This window comes from Lathyrus oleraceus, chromosome 7 (genome assembly GCF_024323335.1).
Source record: "Lathyrus oleraceus cultivar Zhongwan6 chromosome 7, CAAS_Psat_ZW6_1.0, whole genome shotgun sequence".
Taxonomy (NCBI): domain Eukaryota; kingdom Viridiplantae; phylum Streptophyta; class Magnoliopsida; order Fabales; family Fabaceae; genus Lathyrus; species Lathyrus oleraceus.
In genome coordinates, this window is record NC_066585.1 from 164,135,683 (window position 1) to 164,143,695 (window position 8,013).

Here is an 8,013-nt window from a genome sequence, read left to right on the forward strand (position 1 = left end):
GATTAAAATAAACGATTATAAAATAAGCCAATCTATTGTTTTCGGTTTCCGGATAATCACTGGTTTTTACTTACCAATTCCCTAAGCGGCTTCGATCTCTATTCAATTCAATTTCAATTGACAAGCACAATAGATATATGGCAGATTGATATTCCTATATTTTGAATTAAACAAATGGATTAATACGAATCGTGAATTAAGCAAACACGATTTACAAACGCAATTTAACGACAAAGCGACGTAAACGACGATTAACAGTTAGGAATGAAATCATACGAATTTAATCAAAATCATTCCATAAAGTAAAGATTAAGCAAATGAATTTTCATAGAATAGAGTTGAAAGACAAATGGAATTTAATTGATAGGATAAAAACCTCAAAGCCTTGGAAACTCGGTTACAGCAGATTGGCTCTAGAAGATTAGTTCCTCTTCATAATCGTATAAAGAAAAAAGTTATCATGAATAATATGTACTCCACTATAGTAACACGGCTTCTCCTTTTAAACAAAATAAGGATTGCACTTATAATTCAAACTGGGTCGAAAAACATAAACCCGACCCAAAAATGACCCAAAAGAAATTATTTCCTAAAGTACAAAACTTCAATGAATTATGTGAGACTTCTGCACTCTGAATCAACTTTTGCCTTCAACGCAAAAGTTGTAGCTCTTTCTCTTAGATTTCCAACACATATCAAAACGCGCAAAAGGGCATCCTGTAGATCCAGTTATGATTCGAACAGTGAACAGGTATCAAATAACCGCTAAAACTAAAAACAACAAACGGAAATAGATTAAAGGCAAACATGAACTTAAATCTAAAAAATGATAAAATAGCTAAATAAGAAAAATAAACTAGGTAAATTCCTAAGTACAATTATAGAAGAATATACATCAAAATGCACTGATCAAATTCCCTCACACTTGAACTTTTGCACTCTAAGCAAAATTATAATTTCAAAACAAAAGGAAAAAAAACAGAGCATGCACTTCCAAAAGTTTTCAAGACACAAGGTACAAGCAGAATTCTAAGTCTAAGTTTCAAGAATACGGTGTTAGTGAGCAACTTTTTGTGACATTCAAAGCATGTAGGAAAACAAATTACCAAAGAGTACATCAAAAGCAGTAAGATCCTCATAGGATAAAATTTACTCAACTCTCAGGTGTTTAGGTTAATTGTTTACACTGAAAGCACAACATGAAAGTTAGTACTACCATAAGCTTGAAAGGACTGTAACATCTACAATTGAAATACATGCACACAAAGATCAAAAGAACTTTTATTTGGTTGTAATGTGACCAAGGTAAGGGTGAGATAAATCCTAAGGGGGTACTAGGCTAAAATTTAAAGAGACAAAAGAAACTTGAAAGAAACTACGGGAGTTGAATTTATAAAAGATTTCATTCACTTCAACAACTCTATAGCAATTGTTTTCTCTTCTCCTTTCTCTTTTTATTCCTCTTTTTGTTTTCTTTTTCAGAAGGAGTATGTATTGATTGACATCCTTCTTTTTTTTTCATTCATTTTTTTTCTTTTCTATTTTTATTTTCTTTTTCTGCCAACTTCTAAAACATTACAAACATAATTATTCAACCCCACACAACTCCAAACAAGACTCTTTCAACCCTTTGAATAGGGTGATAACAATGTTTTTCACTTCTCGTTTTGTAATGAGTTTTAAACAAAAAAAGGATAATAGGCTCAAGGGGGTTTCAAACAAGGGATGATATTATTTCCAGGGTTGGTTTTTTGGCTAACTGGCTAAAAAACAAAACAAAAATGCCTTTATCATATCAGTATACACAAGTAAACAACAACATCCATAAGAGTCAATTAAAGTTCTAGAGACTAATAGATATGAGTGAATCACACAAGAAAGAAAAGATGGATTTTTGTATGTTATCCATATAAAGCTCAAAGCTCACAAGGTTAATGACTTACTGCTAAAGATGTACAATTTAGAGTTTAGTTCTACCTATCATACTAAAAATGCACAACAAAAATTTGCACATTATACACAAGACTTTAGTCAAGAGAACTAAGAAAAATACTCATAATTGTAACTCAAAAACCAAAGGAAAAAGCACGCAATTTTTTTTATTTAAGGAAGCAAACAAAAACCAAAAACAGAGAAAAACTAAAAACAAAATAAAGAAAACAAAACAAATAAATGGTTCCCTCCCCCACACTTAAAACATGCATTGCCCTCAATAAAAGGACAGAACTATTAAATAAGAGTGAGAGAAAAGAAAAAGATGCTCCCTGGTCAAGTTGCAGAGTAGGTGGGCTTTTCCAAGGAAAGCTCTTCTAAGGATGCATCTTCAGGCACCGAACTTTCATGGAATATCTTCAGGCACTGCCTATTGACCTTAAAGGTTTTGTCAGTACCTGCACTTTTTATTTCTATTGCACCATGAGGTAAAACATTAGTAACAACAAAAGGGTCAACCCACTTGGATCGAAGTTTCCCAGCCATAAGCTTAAGGTGGGAGTTAAACAGTAAAACATGTTGGCCCACAGATAATTCCTTCCTAGAAATCATCTTATCATGGAATTGCTTAGTTTTCTCTTTGTAAATCCTAGAGCTCTCATAAGCCTCTAGCCTAAGTTCTTCAAGTTGTTGTAATTGGAGTTTTCTTTCAATACCTGTTTGTTGCATGTCCAAATTACAACTTTTTACCGCCTAATAAGCACGGTGTTCTATCTCTACAGGAAGGTGAAATGCCTTACCAAAAATAAGTCGATATGGAGACATCCCTATTGGTGTCTTAAAAGTTCTTCTTTGAGCCCAAAGTGCGTATTCTAGACAGCATTTTCAATCCTTCTTATTTGGTTGCACCATTTTCTCTAAAACTTGTTTGATCTCCCTGTTTGAGATCTCAGCTTGCCCATTAGTTTATGGGTGATATGAGGTAGAGACTCTGTGCACAACTATATACTTCCGGAGCAAAGCTTCCATGGTGCGGTTACAGAAATGAGTGCCTTGGTCACTTATGGTAGCTCGGGGAATTCCAAACCTACAAAAAATATTGAACCTGACAAAATCTGTAACAACTCTAGAATCATTAGTCCTAGTGGGGATAGCTTTCACCCACTTTGAAACATAATCAATAGCAAGCAAAATGTAGAGAAAACCAAATGATATAGGAAAGGTACCCATGAAGTCGATTCCCCATACATCAAATACCTCACAGAAAAGCATAGTTTGTTGAGGCATTTCACTCTTACGAGTGATGGTTGTACCTGCTATTTGGAACTCTTTACAAGTTCGATAGGTCTCATAGGCATCTTTAAAAATAATGGGTCAATAGAAACCTGAGTCTAAGACTTTTCTTGCAGTCCTTTGAGGACCAAAGTTCCCCCTACTTGATAAGCATGAGAGTGATGCAAATAAATTAATCTCATAGTCAGGGACACATCTCCTAATTACCTGATCACTACCAAACTTCCAAAGATATGGATCATCCCAAACATAATATTTGGAATCACTCTTGAGTTTGTGAGTTTGTATCCTAGATGCACTTGTAGGAAAAACACCAGCAACAAGATAATTAACAATATCAGCAAACCAAGGAGTAACCCCATGCAAAAGTAAAAGTTGCTCATTAGGAAAGTCATCTTGAATGGGAAAAGGATCTCCATCCCTCTCTATCCTGCTCAAATGATCAACCACCAAGTTCTCAACTCCATTTTTATCTTTAATCTCCATATTAAACTCTTGGAGCAACAACATCCACCGAATCAATCTCAGTTTTGCTTCTGGCTTCTTCAACAAGTATTTTAAAGCTGCATGGTCAGTAAAAACAACAACCTTGGAACCTAGCAAATAAGATCTCAATTTATCAAGAGAAAAAAATAGCTAGAAGTTCCTTTTCAGTGGTGGTGTAATTAGACTGTGCAGAATCTAAAGTCCCAACAACGTAGTTAGAAACATCACACATAATCTCGAAATGGAGGGTCCCGTCAGGGGGCTGGATGATGGGAGCGAAGGTCAATGCTTTCTTCAAGAAGTCAAATTATTTTTTGCAATTGTCATCGAAGTTGAAAGTGACGCATTCTTCAACAAGTTTGACAGTGGAAGAGCTATCTTGCTGAAATCCTTTATAAAGCGCCTGTAAAAACCTGCATGACCAAAAAAAGAACGAATCTCACGAATGCAAGATGGGTAAGGCAGTGTAGAAATAACATCAACCTTAGCAGGGTCTACTGAAATTCCTTTTTCAGAAATGATGTGACCCAGGATAATTCCATGTTCGACCATAAACTGGCATTTTTCATAATTTAAAACAAGGTCAATTTTGATGCATCTCTCTAAAACCAAATTTAAACTGTTCAAACATGCATCAAATGAAGAACCATAAACAGTGAAATCATCCATAAACACTTCCATGCAATTTTCAATAAAATCAGCAAAAATGCTAATCATCCATCTTTGAAATGTGCCAGGAGCATTGCAAAGACCAAAAGGAATTCTTCTGTAAGCAAATGTACCGAATGAGCACGTAAAAGTGGTCTTTTCTTAATCTTCTGGTGCAATATGAATCTGAAAGTAACCTGAAAAACTATCAAGAAAACAATGGTGTGATTTATCACCTAGTCGTTCAAGCATTTGGTCAATGAACGGCAAAGGAAAGTGATCATTTCTAATAGCCTGGTTCAATCTCCTGTAATCAATACAAACTCTCCAGCTATTCTAAACTCTAGTGGGAACAAGTTTATTTTTTTTCTTTTTTAACCACTGTGAGACCATATTTCTTAGGTACAACCTGCACTGGGCTTACCCATTTATTGTCAGAGATAGGGTAAATGATACCTGCTGTCGCATCTCGAAAAATACGATTCCTCGCGATGGTCGCAGAAAATATTACGTTCGAACAGAGTCGCCCCCGAACTTTATTTATCCCGATGAAGGGATAGGTAAATATCGATAAAACCTTTAGAAAATGGAATAATGGTCGTCGCAACCATATTCGGGTCTGGGAGTGGATTACGCAAGAGGAAGGTATTAGCACCCCTCACGTCCGTTGTACTCAACGGGAACCTTTTAGTTCAATAGTGTGTTTCGAGTGTTAATTTATGTTTGTTTGTTATCTTTGGGTTATAAGATATTGAGAATAGAAATGGATGGGAACCTCAGAAAAGGAAAGGGGAGGTTTTTTATTAGTGTGCTCGCGAAGATACAGCAATCTCCTGCCTACGTATCCTTAAATAAGGAAATCAGATCATTCGTAGTTCGGGGAACTACGGTTGGTTGGTGTCTTTTAGTGAACGAATGCTTAGATCGCATTCTAAAGGCTAAACGTTGGCTTGTCTACTCTCGGCGGAGGCTTAAGCATTAGTTTGTTGTGCGCATTAGAAAGGATTAAACAATGTTCTTTTTGAAAAGAGTTTTGGTCACGCGGGGGTGACGAGTTGAGTTATTGTGTTGAATGTTTTGTTTGGTTTCGATCGCACGAGGGCAAGAAAAGATAGATTTGATGTGTTGAGATATTTTGTTGGATGACGATTACTCGGATATTCGAGCAAGATAACTCGTATCCTAACAGTCGGGAAAGGGAATAGAAGACTCTATACCGCTTTCTTTTTCATCCTTAATTGTAAAAGGATTTAATAATGATTAAGGTGTTTTAACTGGATGACGATTACTCGGATAGTCGAGTAAGACAACTCGTATCCTAACAGACGGGAAAGGGAATAGAAGACTCTAATCCACTTTCTTTTTCATCCTTAATTGTAAAAGGATTTTAATGATGATTAGGGTGTTTTTGAATGGATGACGAATACTCGGATAGTCGAGTAAGACAACTCGTATCCTAATAATCGGGAAAGGGAATAGAAGACTCTAGACTGCGTTCTTTTTCATTTGAGTGATTATGAAAATAGGTTTGCGTATGGTTGACGTATTTTAGAATGAACGACAAGTACTTGAATGTCTGAGTAAGACAACTCATATCCAAGCATTTGAGAATGGGAATTGAAAACTCAAGACCGTCTCTCTTTTCGTACAATTTTGATTGATTTATTGATTTGCGGAAAAATGACAATTGTTCGACTGACCGAGTAAGAAAACTCGTATTCAAACCATTGAGGAGAGAAGTTGAAGACTCAAAGTCATCTCCCTTTTTATTTTGTTATTTATGAAAATAATTTGATTTAATCTTGATTTAAAAGTTTTTAGAGAAATGACAATTATTTGACTGACCAAGTAAGAGAACTTGTATTCAAATAAATCGAGGAAAAAAATTTAAGACTCAAAGTCGTCTCCCTTTTCGTTTTGTTATTATGAAATAGTTTGATTTGTTTGTGCTTAGGTGGATGGAAATGACGACTATTTGACTAACCGAGTAAAGGAACTCATATTTAAATAATCGAGGAGAGGAATTGAAAACTCAAAGCTATCCCCCTTTTCATTTCCAAATGAAACAGTATTTGATTGTGATTGTGTATTTTAATTTGATTTGAAAAAAAGTACCACTTGACGCTGGATCAAGGGTTTACTTATTTATTGCGAAAGAGTGAGCATTCCTAATGCCTAAGGAAAAGCTATCAAGCAATAAAAGATAAAGAAAACGAGTAAAAGCATACATCTGAAAGAGGAGGGGGTACATGTAAAGTACAAGAGAGTGCAGAAAATAAAAGTCATTCGAATGGAAATTAATTCTAAAGATTAAGCTCTATCTAAACATGAATTAGAATCAAAATTAATCACATGAGAAATGACAGTTGACAATGAATATACGATGATCTAAGTTAATGAATCAGTTAGAAACTTCTATAAGTCCTAAAACTAGAGGAGCATGCAAGATTAGCTTACTTCCAAGTCTAGGGGTAAAACCATCAATTCACAGTTATGATTTAGTTTCTAAACTAAACTTAATATTTCTAATTGTCTTTTTTCTAATTTTCCAAAATTTCTAATTTAAATCTAAAAATTGTAACAAACCTAAATTCCTAATTATCTTTCTAATTTCTAAAATTCTAATCTAAATTTAACATCTCTAATTAAACTATAAAATTCTAAAATCTTTATTTCTAATTAATGTTTCCTAAATATTCTAATTCTAAATTTATTTAATTATAACATTTCTAATTAATTTTTAAAAATCTATTAAGTCCTAATTAAACGGATTAATCCTAATTAATCCTATAACTAATTAAGATGATTTCTAAGAAACTAAATAACCAAAACAGAAAAACCTAAAAAAAGGCAATGGGCCTTGGAATCGATGGGGACCGGCCCAGATCCGTGAGGGTGAAAGGAAAGCGTGAAGAAATAATCCCTAGCAGCGATTTCACAGAGGAAACAAAACGCCAAGCCACCCAATGTCGTCGTGTTCAATTCTGAGCAACATCCATGTCGCTGATTTGCATTCCAATCTTGACTTTGCATTTGACATCACCGCGTTCTTCACACCGAGTGTGAACCGAAAGAAGTACGACGAACGCCGACTACATAACCTTTTTGCAACGCGGAGATTGAATCGAATGTCCATCCTTCTACCTTAATTGTGCGGAATCGTGAAGAAATTTCATCGAATCGAAGGAGAAAAACTCACCAAATCAAGGCTTCGACTTGAACCGGTATGGTGCTCTTCACTTCCCGTCCAATTTCGACTTCTCCTTCTTCTGTTGTCTTCTTCTTATTCCTTCTTCTCAATCTTCGGTTCTGTGCGTTGCAGATTCTGTTGGTGAGGGAAGTGAGGGTGAATGTTGTTGCGAGAGGTTGAAGACAGTTGCAATTTTGTTGGCGATTGCGAAGGTGGAGAGACAGTTTGAACGTTCCGGAATAATACGGTGGCTTAAGGTGTGTGTTCTTTGGTTTTCAGAAGAATTACTTTGTTCTTGTGGTTTAGATTTTTTTAGAAGAATTGCTTTTCTGTTGTTGTTGTGGTTTAGGTGAGAATTGCTTTGCTATTGTTGTTGTGGTTTAGGTGAGAATTGCTTTGCTGTTGTTGTTGTGGTTTAGGTGAGAATTGCTTTGTTGTTGTGGTGGTGGTTTAGGTGAGAATTG